The sequence below is a fragment of the Halichoerus grypus genome, chromosome 1 (assembly GCF_964656455.1).
Source record: "Halichoerus grypus chromosome 1, mHalGry1.hap1.1, whole genome shotgun sequence".
Lineage (NCBI taxonomy): Eukaryota > Metazoa > Chordata > Mammalia > Carnivora > Phocidae > Halichoerus > Halichoerus grypus.
The window spans coordinates 161,832,157-161,846,083 of record NC_135712.1 but is presented as its reverse complement, the minus strand read 5'-3'; the positions used below and the strand labels follow the sequence as shown (position 1 = coordinate 161,846,083).

Sequence of the window (13,927 nt, the reverse complement as noted above, 5' to 3'; positions counted from 1 at the left end):
ACTGAACCTATTTAAACTCCCCAGAACCTCACAAGAGGACCTTGCCTACCACTACAGGATGGGACCGCCTGTGCTTTGGATTATAAGGTCCTTAACTGATGAGAGAACTGCTCCTATACATGACATAAAATGCCAACAATCCCAGTGGGTCTGGGGAAAAAGGGCTCATTGCCTGGGTGCAGGCATAGAAGTATAGGGGAAAGCCATGCATCCAATAGCTATTGTTGCATTACAATCACCCCAAAACTTAAAAGCTTAAAACAACAAATATTCATTATCTCTTGTGAGCCTATGGATCACTTTGGTGGTTCTGCTAATTTGGTTTGAGCTTTGCTGATCTTGGCTGAGTTCAGCTAGGATGCCTTGGCTGGGATGACTCAACCTTCTGAGTTAGTCTGCTATGAACTCATGAAGTGTATCTCTTACATCCTTCCAACCAGCTAGCCCGGGTATGTCCTCATGGCAGTGGCAGGATTCCAAGAGACAAAGCCACGGTGATCAAGGGCTTTGTCAAGCTTCTGCTTGTACTAAGTCTCCCTCTATTCTATTTGCCAAAGCAAGACATGTGGTGAAGCCTATGGCCAGCGTGGGATGGCTCTACCAAAGGATGCGAATATCAGGAAGCAAGAAAAATTGGGGCCCTTATTACAATCGATCTACCACAAGCTGCATCCTTGGCAGATGGGAATGTGATCTCCATAGCAACCAGCAAGGACCACTCCTGAGGCCCAGAAGGTACCAAGACAATATCTCAGTGGAGGCTGCTGACCTGCCCCCAACACATACTCAACATCGCATTTAATCCTCCTGGAATGTAGGTACATCATGGGAATAGGAAGAGGGGAATGCTTGAATACCACCCTAGAGGAATGAGATCTGGAAAGAAAAATTAAGTTTGGATACGAAAAATAAAGAAAAGTACAATTCTCACCCACCTGAGTTTAGAGACTAGCATTCAAATCCACAAGAGATGAGAAAAGAATTGGCCTTGGGTGGAATGGAGAGAGGGCAGTAAAAGACTAGAGTGCTAGTGTGCAGTGTTGGAAGGACAGAAGCCGCCTACTCCCTTGGAATTGCCAGTTTGGGGGCCAGCAGGATCCTTACATTATCAACCAGCATCATCCCCTCATTTCATAGCCCAGGAAACAGAAGCCCAGAGAGGTTAAATAACTCGTCCGAGATTTCACAGTGAGCTAATCACGCAGGAGGTGAGAAGCCGTGCCTGGGCTTCTCTCTGCTACGCTGGGCTGCTGCTGGGGTTTGCTGCAAACACTCAAATTGCTTCTTAATTGGAGTCTCCTGCTTAATTAGCTGCTTCCTGAGCAGGCTGTGCTCCCTGTTTGGAAATCTCAATCAACATCATCATCTCTAAATTGGTGTGACCTCGCTCTTCTCATGTCCTCCACACAGGGATTTGCTTCATGGTTTTGCCCAGCAGAACGCCTGGGGAGGGGACGGGGCTTGCAAGCTGCCTTTGCCTTCGGAGAGAGCACAGCTGTTCTCACCAGCACCCCCTGCTCCAGGGACTTCCCAACACTTCCGAACCTCCCCGCGAGGCTCAAGACTGGGGAACAGGCAGATTGGACTCAACGCAAGGTTTACCACTAGCTTCCTGTGTGATCTTGGGTAAATCTCAGTCCCTCTCTGAGCCTCAGTGACCACTAAAAGTCTCCTCCACATTAAGGTTACCAGGTGTAGCAAGTAAAAACAAAATGCTCACTTACATTTGAATTTCAGTAAACAAATAATTTTTTAGTATAAGTATATTTGTGTGATATGGGACATACTTATCCTAAAGTCTTTTGTTGTTGTTTTACTGAAATTCAAATTTAACCGGGCATCTTATATTTTGTCTGACAACTCTACCCCAAATGGACAGTTCTATTCCATTCTGCTCTATCTACAGAAGCAGCCAGAGGCAGCACTCAGAGCAGAGGTTGAGGGTAAGGCAGACCCGGGTGTGAATCCCCGATCTGCCTTTGTGATCCTGGATAAGTCACTTCCCCTCTCTGAGCCTCAGTTTCCTAAATGATAAAATGGATGCGTTAATCCCTGATTGGTTTCCTCTCAAGACTAGGTGAGCACAAATGAAGACATCATTAGAATCCCCTTATAGACTGCAAAATGTGCTACAAAGTTGAACATTTATTAAGAACCTACTGGATGTGACACATGCCACCAAATATGAGAAATAGTGATGGCAGTGTAATTGGGAAGACATTTGTGTAAGAAACAACATGCCCGAGACTGCCTCTTTTTCAGAATTCTTCCATAAAGTGAAATTTCATGTGGAATCTCAATTCAGCCTGCCAAGAACTGATAAGGAATTAGATGCTTTAGGGAAAAAAATCTGTGAAGTGCTGGGAAAGAGTCATCATGTCTGGGCTTGATTCCAGAAAGAGCTGGAGTGCTGCTTTGGACAAGCTGGGCTTTCAGATTCCCACTTGGGAGGGGACCTGACTAATCCAGGGTGATCGCATGTATCAGTTTGGATGGAATCTTTCCCGTCTTGCTTTTGGGCTTTGGATATGCCTCTGCTAGCTGCATTTGACTCCCACCTTCTAGAAGCCTCGACTGGTGGGGTGGATGTCCGTGGAATTGCCTGCCCAGCAAAGCCTCTTATTAAAAGAACCTATCCCAGCCACCCAGAGTATGGGAGAAAATATTTGCAAATCATATATTGATAACGGATTTGTTTCCAGAATATATAAGGAACTCCTACAACTCAAAAAACAAATTCAAAATGGGGAAAGGATTTGAATAGCTATTTCTCCACGGAAGATATACAGATGGTCACTAAACACATGAAAAGATGGTCCACACCACTAATCATTTGGGAAATACAAATCAAACTACAGTGAAATACCACCTCACACCCATTAGGAGGGCTATAATTAAAACAACAGCAAGCCAGAAAATGACAGGTGTCGGTGAGAATGTGGTGATCTTGGAACCTCATGCACTGCTGGTGGGAATGTAGAATGGTGCAGCCTCTATGGAAAACAGTAGGGCAGTTCCTCAAAAAATTAAATACAAAACTACTATATGATCCAGCAATTCCACCCGTGGCTATGTACCCAAAACAGTTGAAAGCAGGGCCTTGAAGAGATGACTGTACACTCATGTTCATACCATTATGCACAATGGCCAAAAGGTGGAAACAACCCAAATGTCCATTGACAGATGAACTGATAAACAAAATGTGATATATCCATACAATGAAGTATTATTCAGTCTTCCCTTTTTTAAGGATTTTATTTATTTATTTTAGAGAGAGAGCACTCGAGCAGGAGGAGGGACAGAGAGACAGGGAGAGAGAATCTCAAGCAGACTCCTTGCTGAGCGGAGAGCCAGATCCCAGGACCCTGAGATCATGACCCAAGCCAAAATCGAGTCGGCTGTTTAACCAACTGAACCACCCAGGTGCCCTGTATCCGTCGGTATTAACAGGGAAGGAAATTCTGACACCTGTTACAACAATGATGAAACTTGCAGACTTTGTACGAAGTGAAATAAGCCAGACACAAAGGACAAATATTGTACAATTGCACTTATATGATGTCCCTAGAGGAGTCAAATGTACAGAGACAGAAAGTAGGATGGTGGCTACCAGGGGCTTGGAAAGGGGGAATGGGGAGTCAGTGTTTAATGGGGACAGAGTTTCAGAATGGGAAGGTGAAAAGTTCTGGAGGTGGATGGTGGGGATGGCTGCACAATAACGTGAAGGTAAGGAATGCCACTGAAGTGTATACCTAAAAATGGTTAAATGGCAACTTTTATGATATGTGTATTTTACCACAATACAATAAAATGAGGGGTAAGGAAGCAGCCCAAATAGGTTAAAAAGACCCCATCTTTTCTCTTTGGGGAGCAACCCCCCCAATCTCTCCCTCAGTCCACGAGGTTCTCCAGGGGTGGGCATTTAATTCCCACACAGCCCGTGATTGGGCAGGCACAGGTCTGACTTGAGCTGGACCAATGAGAACCCTTCCTGGGACCGTTGCTGGAGCTCTTGGAAAAGGCAGCTTCTTCATGGAGGCTGCTAAGTCAATGGATAAGGAATGTACATCGGGAGCTGCTGGTGATCGCTTTGCTGCCAGTTGTGAAGAGTCTAGCCGAGAGTGAGACCAACTCATCAGGAAGCCAAGTGCAGAGACAGGGAGACAAGACCCCGGATTGTTCGAGCCATGCCTGAAGCCGGTTCAATGCCTGCAGTCAGTTCTCCCAGTCTGTAAACTCCCTTTGTGCTGGTCTGAGCTAAATTTTCTGTCACCTGCCACTGATGGATGCGTTGCTCCAGTCTGCTAAGACATGCAGAGACAGGCTTCAAATGAAGACAAAAGCCTCCAGTGCCTCAGCCCGCCGTTTCTGACGGATTCACACACAATTCCTACACATTGAGTGCCTGCTCCCCCTGATGCCTTAAACAGGCAAACCTCAAGATAGACAATTCTCGTCAGTGTTTAGAGTCCAACAGCCACACTCTGGGCAACCTGAGCAGGACTTCAGGAATGTGAGCTGTATCCCATGCCCTCTCCCCCAAGCTCACCCCTCATGGTGGCACTCAAGGCGAACCCTCATTTGGCCCCCTCCTAGCTCTCTAGCCCGGAACATTTCCCCGCCCATTTGACTTCAGCCACACTCTAACGCCCAGGAAACAGGCTCTGCTTCCCAGCCTCTACGCTTTTCCTCTTCCTAGTCCTTCTGCCTGGTGTGCCTTTCTGCCCTGTTCATCCCCATCTTTCACTTGTTGAGTATCTACAGAAACACAGCACTTGCCACCCCTCAGAGATATGTCCCTGATTTCTGTCCCCCTAACTGGCACTTATCCCAGCTTGAGAGCCTCCAAGAGCCCCTGCTCTGAACCTGGAGCAAAGAGCATTCTGTGATATCTCGAGTATCAGAGCCCCAGTCTGAGCCTATGCTGAGCTTGCCCTGGGTTCAGAGGGGTCCAGGCACAACTGATAAGCCAAAAGGGCTAAGGAAGAGACACCAAGTGGCCATTTTCAAGACTGGAGGCTACATATGGGTCCTCTCTGAGCTTTAGTTCCCACATCTATGAAGGGTGCATGGGAAATAATACTATGTACCTCATCTAGTTATTGTGAAATTAACACAAGCCCTCCATGACTACTATAGCCCACCATACATTACCATTTACATGCTTGAGTTACACCATGTGCACTTTTACTTGCAATAAATCAAACATGAGAGAAAGAGAGAGCTCTTATTAACTCCTTACCACTTCCCTAGTCCCCACCCATTCAAATTAAGCCTCGGTCTTCACTGTCCCAAGGAAAATAAGGCCATGGCCACAATGAAAAGAAAAAAAATGTAAGGATTAGATTGGAACTTCTGAGGGCCCCAAATTCTGTTAATTTCAAGAATTTTCAAGGGTAAATTGACTACGATGCATTTTGAGTCTTATGTGCAGGCTTTAGAACTTAACCGTCACTTAAAGCAAAGTTCCTTTATGTCCTCCAGCCGCCGCCTCCACCTCACCATTGGATCTAGGGCACTGGGGGCTAGTCCAAAGTCCTCAGTCGTGGTGGTGAACACCAGGCAAAGGGAGGACCCACTGGCAAGTCCCATCTATAGCTTCATTGCCTGAGTTGCTGGTTTAGGTGTTATGGCAGAACACCAGCCCGCCCTGCAAAGTCTGGGGAAAGCTCGTTTTCTGCCTTGGTGAGTCTCTCTCTCCTGGCCCAGATGCCTGAATGGCTCTGTAAAGATAAGGCTGCACATGGTGGTCAGGGACAAGGAGGGAACACACAGACATCATTTATAAGTTGTGATGGGCTGCCGTGATGATAGCTGGTCATTAACTTTGTGTTGCTGATGATCTTAGAGTTTTGGTTTTGTTTTGAAGTAAGACAAATTGCTTTTTAGAAGTTGTACTTCACTTCCTAGTCCAACTTATTTTCAGAAGAATGAAGTGACTCCTCTTAGTTAACCTAACTCCCTAAGTTAGCTTACCTAAAAAGCAAGTGTGGAGGGTACCAATTGCCTTGGGAGGAGATTATAATGGGACCCACTAGCTCATCAAAGCTCATGGCTGGGGAAAAGTTGGGAAATTTTGCACTAGAGCCAAATTACCTCTTGGGCACATAGTAGTCAAGATCCTAGCCCATTCTCTTTAGAGAGTCCACTATAGTAAACCTGTCTGGCAGAGTGGGGTGTTCTGACTAAAGACCCCTTGCAAGAATGAACAGGAAGAAATCACCATGGGGAATAGTGACTCATGCTCAATGCCAGGTCTGTTTTGTGTGGGTGGAGGGAAGCCCTGTATTGTACCAAAACTAGAAACCCTGGCATGGTGAGCATGATTTGAGGATAATGGCTGACCATGGGAGTATACACCACAGCCTTGAACAGTGTGGGACAGTGCTGTGGCCAGTTCAAGGATCCTGACCAGTGAGAACATCAGCACGGCATCAGGCTGCACCGAACCAATGTTCCACAGAAACACCCTGCGGCAGGGGCAGAAATCATCCCAGCTAAAAACGGCCCTGCTACAGGCTTGGTCCAGCTCTCTTCTCAAGAGTTCCTTTGAGGGGGGTCTAGAGGGGGAAGTTCCTTTGAATTGCTAGACTGAGTAATTCCTCAAAGTTTTCCAACAATTCAGGAAGAGAAACAACTTACCTCGTGTATGCAGACTCAAGTCTGTTTTAATGTGAAAAATTAGAGGTGAACCTCATTTGTACTCCCAAACTGCTGTATTAAGCACAAATTACCCTTAATTTTGTTGTTAAATTGTCTTTGCAATGATATCCCCCCCTCTTAGTCATAGTCCCTACATGAGGTTTCTCTTTTCCTTTTCTTGTTTGCTCCTAGGTCTACAGCTGTGACTGCAAAATCATGTGTTTGATTGTTGGGATATGGCTTAATTACCTCCCACATGAAATGGAAACAGTAAACTAGGCCAGGCACGCATCTAAGGTAATTAATTCCAATTCCCCCCACCCCCAGCCTCAGCATCCATCCAGGACTGTCAAGTTGATCACTTTGTCAGTACATCTGAATTCCCTTTAATCACGGTTCAGTTTCCCAGGAAGACTTGGTTGTGTTGGAACTTCATGCAGGATGAGGGAGACTCGAGATTGGGGGCTGGCAGAGAGGTGACTTCCTCAAAAGGCTGTGTCCGTGTTGTTTCGGGTATCAGAACACTCCCTTTTATTTACTGACCCTTCAATACCCAATCTTCCTTTTGCTGAATCCTCTGAATTGATTAGTATTAAAAAATTGGCCTCTATAACAGGGACACCAGAAGTAGCAGTAAGCTTAAACTAGCTAGAATTTTATTTCCCTCTCTCATAAAAATCTCTATGGGGGTGGGGGTGGGGGTGGGGGTCCAGAAGAGGTAACCCAGCTCAGGGATAATCCAGGCTCTAATTGTTGCTCCACCATCCTCTATGCATGGCTCTTTGGGTCTAAAATAGGTGCTCCCGCTTCCCTCAGCGTGCCTTCCCTCCCCACTGTGGAAACAGAAAAACGCACAGCCCAGAAGTGGCTCACAGGCTACTGGTATACTATTGGCCAGGAGTGGCTCACATGACTCTGCTTACACATTATTGCCCAGAACTTAATCACATGGCCACAGCTGCAAGCGATTCTGTGAAATGTGTTTAGCTGGGTACCAGCCAGAGGGGCTGAAATACCTGGATGCTGCAACCAAGGCAGGAAGAGTAGAAGGATCTTGGGGAATGAAGGGCCCTCCCCACCACCCCTGGGGAGTGGATTTTTGATGAGAGTACATGGAGCCACCCCCTGATGAAGATGAAGAGCCACATTCTCTGTTGCAGGTTGGATTTCCAGGGAAATAATCTCTATTTGTGTGCAGGTTTATTCGGGAGTGCCTTGGGGAGCAACGCCCAGGAGGGCATCAGGGATTGAAGGAAGCAGCATTGGGTGTTGTGAGAAATGGCTGCCATACAGTTGCCAAAAAAAAAAACAAAAAACCCTCAAGGGATGCCAGGATTGGGGAGCAGGTGGTGGAGGAAGCTCTGGAGCTACAGCATCCATTACATGCCCCTCCGTTTCCCACCAGCCCAGCCAGGGGAGCATAGAAGGGCATGGAATTAGGTTTGGCTAACCCAGTGCTGTCACCCAGGACTGGATCCTTCAGCAGGAAGCGGCGATTACGGACAGCTGGAGGCTATACTGACTGTCCCAGCATGGGGACAGGCAGGGTGGCCCACTCCTGCAGCAGGACCTCTGCTAAAGATCCCACTGCCCCATCCCCTACCACGTGTACCCTGGGTTCTGGCCCATTTTGAAGCCTGTTCCTCCAGGCTCCCAGACCTCGGGGAGCTCCTTTGGGATTAAGTCAGCCAGAGTCGGTATTTGGTCTTTGCAACCCAAAAGCCTCTAATCCAGTGCACCTCTAAGGTGGGTTGGCAGAAGAATGTCAGGGTGTGACTGACACACATTGGGAACACATTGTGGGGCCCAGTAGGTGGGATATAAGCAGGAATCAGCTTTATTCTTTCTCACAAATGCCCTTTTCCAACCAGCTCTGGGGACTTGTGTCTCCCCATCCTTCAGACAGATCTTTTTTTATAGTTTTTGGTCACTTTCTGGATTTAAAAATTCCAGACTATGCCCTATCTGATAATCACATGCCCCTCCAGGCCTTCCTACTGAGGTTGCCCTCCCTCAGAAGGAAACTCTTGGGTGGGGGCTTTCTAACAACAGCTTATGGTCTCACCTCTTCCCGGGGATCTGCGTCTGGTCCGTGGGGAGCACACTTTGCCTTACTAGTCCCAGCAAGGGCAGACCTCGCCCCCACACACCCCACAAGACCAGTTTCTTGTGCTGCCCCTAGTCAGGGTAATCAAACCGCTAACTCTCTCCTTTAGACTTTACAAAAGTGAGTAGTGAGGCACCAGTCCCCTTTAGGGTAGAGTTTGTCCAAGATCATCAGGGCACATCTTGCTCCTACTTTGTGAGGCCCAGGGAGCCATGGAATGCAGCCTTGCCCTGGAGTCAGGGAGATGAGCTTCCAGACAGGAAGTGGTTTGCCCCTCAGGTATTGCTCACTCACAGATAAGGAGGAAGCAGGTAACTGGTTAAAGCAAAGGAAAATGGGGCTTCCAAAACAGACCAGACACTGTCCCCTCCTTCTCTTGGCTCCTCATTGTACAGGTAGAGGAACTGAGGCCCAGAGAGGGAAAGTGACTTACTGGGTGTAACACAGCGCAGGAGGGGGAAACAAGAAGGAGCCACACAGGTCTCTCAGAGTCAGGGCATGTTACTACGCAATGCTCACCCTGCTCTTGCTCCAAGTGAATCACACACTTCATGCTCATCTGAATTTGTGAGACTGGTTCATTGGTAATGTATCTCCTCGCCACAAAAAATCGAGTTGAGATTTCTCCACCACACTAGCTGTGACAAACTGTAGCACATGTTCTGCCTTTCAGCCCCAGAGTCTTCATTTACCTGCTATGTGATTCCAGTAAGTTACTTGACGTCTCTGAGCCTCAATTTTCTCATCTCTTAAATGAAGCTGATGATCCCTATCTCGCAGGGCTTTGAGGGTCAAATTCCTTCATTCCACAAATACTTTGTGAGCATCTTGTAGCTACTGCAGTTACAGAAATGGGCAGCAACACAAAACCCAGACTGCTTCCTGCCCCCCAGGAGTATCTGTTCTATATATAGAACTCTCCATATGAGAGAAACACACAAAAGACACTAAGCAAGTAAGTAAGTAAACCATTACTGCCCTGGAAAAGATGAAATAGGATAATGTGAAAACTGAGTGAAGTGGGGGCACTTTATCCAGCGTGATCAGGGACAGGGTGAAAACAGGAGCAAAGAACCTGAACAGACATTTTTCCAAAGAAGATATACAAATGGCCAACAGGTGCTCAACACTGTTAGCTGTCAGGGAAATACAAATCAAAACCAGGAAGGATAGGGGTGCTTGGTGGCTCTTTGCCTTTTGCAGTGTGATGGGGCACACCCTCCCATCAAGAGGTGGCGTCTGTGCTGGTTTATGCCTGCCTTTGGTGGTTAGGATGCCACTGCCAGTTGCCAGCCTAGGCCAAAAGAGGCCCGACGCGCATCTCCGCTCATTGAAACCCAACTACTATGTGAACAAGCCCAGGCTAGCCCGCTGGAGGATGAGAGACCCGTGGCCCAGTTAGTCCCGTCGCCCAAGCCAATAGCTGGTCAGCTGTCAGGCATGGACACGTGGCCGTGCTAGACCCGCCAGCCCAGCCGAGCTGCCGTGTGACTGCAGCTGGGATCAGCCAAGCCTGGCTCAGCTCAGAACCACCCAGCTGACCCATAGCGTCATGGGTGAGTCTTCAGTAAGTGATTTTTTTTTAAATCTTTTTTTTATTGTTATGTTAATCACCATACATTACATCATTAGTTTTAGATGTAGTGTTCCATGATTCATTGTTTGTGCATAACACCCAGTGCTCCATGCAGAACGTGCCCTCCTCAATACCCATCACCAGGCTAACCCATCCTCCCACCCACCTCCCCTCTAGAACCCTCAGTTTGTTTTTCAGAGTCCATCGTCTCTCATGGTTCATCTCCCCCTCCGATGTCCCCCCCTTCATTCTTCCCCTCCTGCTATCTTCTTTTTTTTTTTTCTTAACATATATTGCATTATTTGTTGGGTACAGATCTGAGATTCAAAAGTCTTGCACAATTCAGTGATTTTTTTTTTAAGTGACTATTTTTTAAGTGACTGTATTTTTTTAAGACTGTATTTTTTTAAGTTTGGGAATGGCTTGTTATGTAACAATTGCTTACTGATACATCAGTGTCCCAGCTCACGCCCCAGGGTTTTATTCTCCGCATTCCATGGACTCTCCTGATTTAGGACAGGTGAAACTTTCACCTAATTCCTGGAAGAAAGCAGACCAACTCTTTCTCTGGCATCTAGGACACAGAGGTGGAAGGACTCTTTTGGAACCCCAATCTTCCCCCCACCCCCAGGTTTATTGAGATGCAATTGACACACATCACCATATCAGTTTCAGGGGTGCAGTATAAAGGTTTGACTTACATATATTTTGAAATGATCACTGCAATAAGTGTAGTTAACATCCATCACCTCATATAGATACAATACAAAGAAATGGGGAAAAAAAAAGAAAAAAAAAGAATTTCGCCTTGTGATGAGAATTAGTTCATACCAACTTTCATAGATGTCAAACAATGGTGGTAACTATAGTCACCACGTTGTACATCACATCCCTCAGATTTATTTATCTTCCACCTGGAAGTTTGTACTTTTTGATCACCTTCCTCCAATCCCCCCTCCCTACCCTCTGCCTCTGGTAACCATGCATCTTTTTCTATAAGATTTTTTGTTGTTGTTTTAGGATTCCACATATCACAGACATCATGTAGTATTTGTCATTCTCTGACTCATTTCACAGAGCATAATGCCCTCGAGGTCCAGCCACGTTGTCACAATTAGCAGGTTTTCCTTGCGTTTTTGTGGCTGAGCAATATTCCACTGTGTTTGTGTGTGTGTGTGTGTGTGTGTGCGTGCGCACACACACACGCACGCGCCACAACTCCTTTACCCAGTCATCCACTGATGGACACTTAAGTTGTTTCCATGTCTTGGCTATTGTGAATAATGCGGCAGTGAATGTGCAGATATCTTTTTAAGTTAGTGATTTCATTTCCTTTGGATATATTCCCAGAAGTACAATTGCTGGATCATATGGTGGTTCTATTTTTAATTTTTTGAGGAACTTTCCCTGTTTTCCATAGTGGCTGCATTAATTTACATCTCTTACCAAGAGTACACAAGGGTCCCTTTTTTTCACATCTTTACCAGTATTTGTTATCTCTTGTCTTTTTGGTGATGGCTATTCTAACAGGCATGAAGTGATATCCCTCCTGGTTTTGATTCGCATTTCCCTGATAGCTAACAGTGCTGAGCCTCTTTTCATGTGTCTGTTGGCCGTTCATGTATCTTCTTTGGAAAAATGTCTATTTAGGTTCTTTGCTCCTTTTTTTTTAAAGTAAGCTCTATGCCCAGCGTGGGGCTTGAACTCATGACCCCAACATCAAGAGTCCTATGCTTCACTGACTGAGCCAGCCAAGCACCCCATTTTCTCCTTTTTTAATTGGATTTTTTTTTTTTTTTGCTATCAAGTTGTATGAGTTCTTTATAGTCTTTGGATATTAACCCCTTATCCAATATATGGTTTGATATTTTTTTCCCCAGTCTGTAGTTTGTCTTTTCACTTTGTTGATGGTTTCTTTTGTTGTGCAGAAACTTTTTAGTTTGATGTAGGCCCTCCTGTTTGTTTTTAATAATGTTGCTTGCACTTTAGGTGTCATATCCAAAAAGTCATTGCCAAGACCCATGTCAAGGAGCTTTTTTCCTATATTTTCTTCTAGTAGCTACATGATTTCAGGTCTCATATTTAAGTCGTTAATCCATTTTGAGTTAATTTTTGTGAGTGGTATAAGCTAAGGGTTTAGTTTCATGCTTTTACATGTGAATATCCAATTTTTCTAGCACCATTTATTGAAGAGATTGTCTTTTCTCCATTGAATATTCTTGGCTCCCTTGTCCCTTCAAATATTAGTTGACTGAATATTCTTGGGTTTATTTCTGGGCTCTCTGAAATCCCAGTCTTAATTACGGCTCTTAATGGGATGCCGTTGGTCCAATCCTCATGTGGGCCTGGGGACCCTCTGACACCCATCACGTGCTTACCTTCCTGTCTTCCCAAAAGGCAGGCAGTCATTAACCAAGCGTGACTGACGTCCATGCCGACTTCTGTGCGCCCCTTGCCCAAATGATGAATGAAAGTTAGGGAAGAGAACAACTAAGTCTGGTGCACTCCTCTGTCTCATCCACTAGCCCCGAGGCTCACCAAGGGCTCCCAGCAGCTAGCACAGGACCTAGAACAGCTAGTGTGGTGACAAAGAGCACAGCCCACGCCCATCAGACTCCCAGGGTTCAACGCCCTTACCTGCATCCCCACCTTGCAAACCTTGGGCAGGTGGCCCAGCTGTTCTGCAGTTGTGTTTTCTCATCTATAAAGTGGGAATGACAATAGCACCTGCTTCACCAGGTGTTGTGAGGTTTCAATGATGGCAGCATACCAGAGACAATACATGGACGGGCCCTGGGTGTCCACGTGTGTTTTCTTGATTAGTTATTAAAATAAAATTGAAATTTTTAATTCAGGTACAATGCACAGATCTTAAATATATACGCACGTACTCATTCGCCAAATCAAGGCAGGGAACCTGTCCATCCCTTCAGAAATGAGTTGTCCTTTCCCAATTAATTTCCCTCCCCACTAGAGGCCACCACTGCTCCGATTTCTAAAAGGACAGATTGCTTTTTGTCTGTTCTTGGACTTCAAGGGAATGGAATCACACAGTTTGCACTGTTTTTGTGTCCAGCTACTTTCATTCAACATTATGCCTTTGGGATTTGTGTCTTCACATTTATTACTGACTGCTACTCCATTTTTTGCATACACCACTATTTATGCATCCTCCTGTTGATGGACAGGTGGGCCCAGCCTGGAGCTATTATGAGTAAGGCTCCTGTGAACAATTGTGTACCCGGTGGGTTTTGCGGACATATCATTTTACTTGGGTAAACCCTAGCGGTGGAATTGTTGGGTCATAGAGCGGGTCTGATTGTATAAATAACTGCCAAACAGTCCTCCAGAGCAGTTGTCCCATTCCATACTCCCACTGGCAAGGAAGGAGTGTTCCAGTTGTTCCTCGGCCTCGGGAACACTTGGGGTTGTCGCTCTTATTTGTTTCAGCTGGTCTGGCAGGTGGGATAAACTGCACGTATTTAAAGTGTATAGACTGATACATTTTGACATATATATGTCAAATATATATATAGGAACACTGTGAAACCATATATAAATAAATAAACTATATATAAATATATAAACACTGTGAAAACCAT

At 45.8% G+C, this 13,927-nt stretch overlaps 1 long non-coding RNA gene across 1 annotated transcript in view; it reads left to right on the top strand.

Annotated features, from left to right (window-relative positions):
* The window catches only part of LOC118549233 (uncharacterized), a 39,666-nt gene that overhangs the window by 11,572 nt on the left and 14,167 nt on the right, over window positions 1-13,927 (top strand). Inside the window, exon 3 of the long non-coding RNA XR_004923999.2 lies at window positions 6,835-6,939. This is a non-coding gene — a long non-coding RNA (uncharacterized LOC118549233). The remainder of the gene's footprint in view (window positions 1-6,834; window positions 6,940-13,927) is intronic.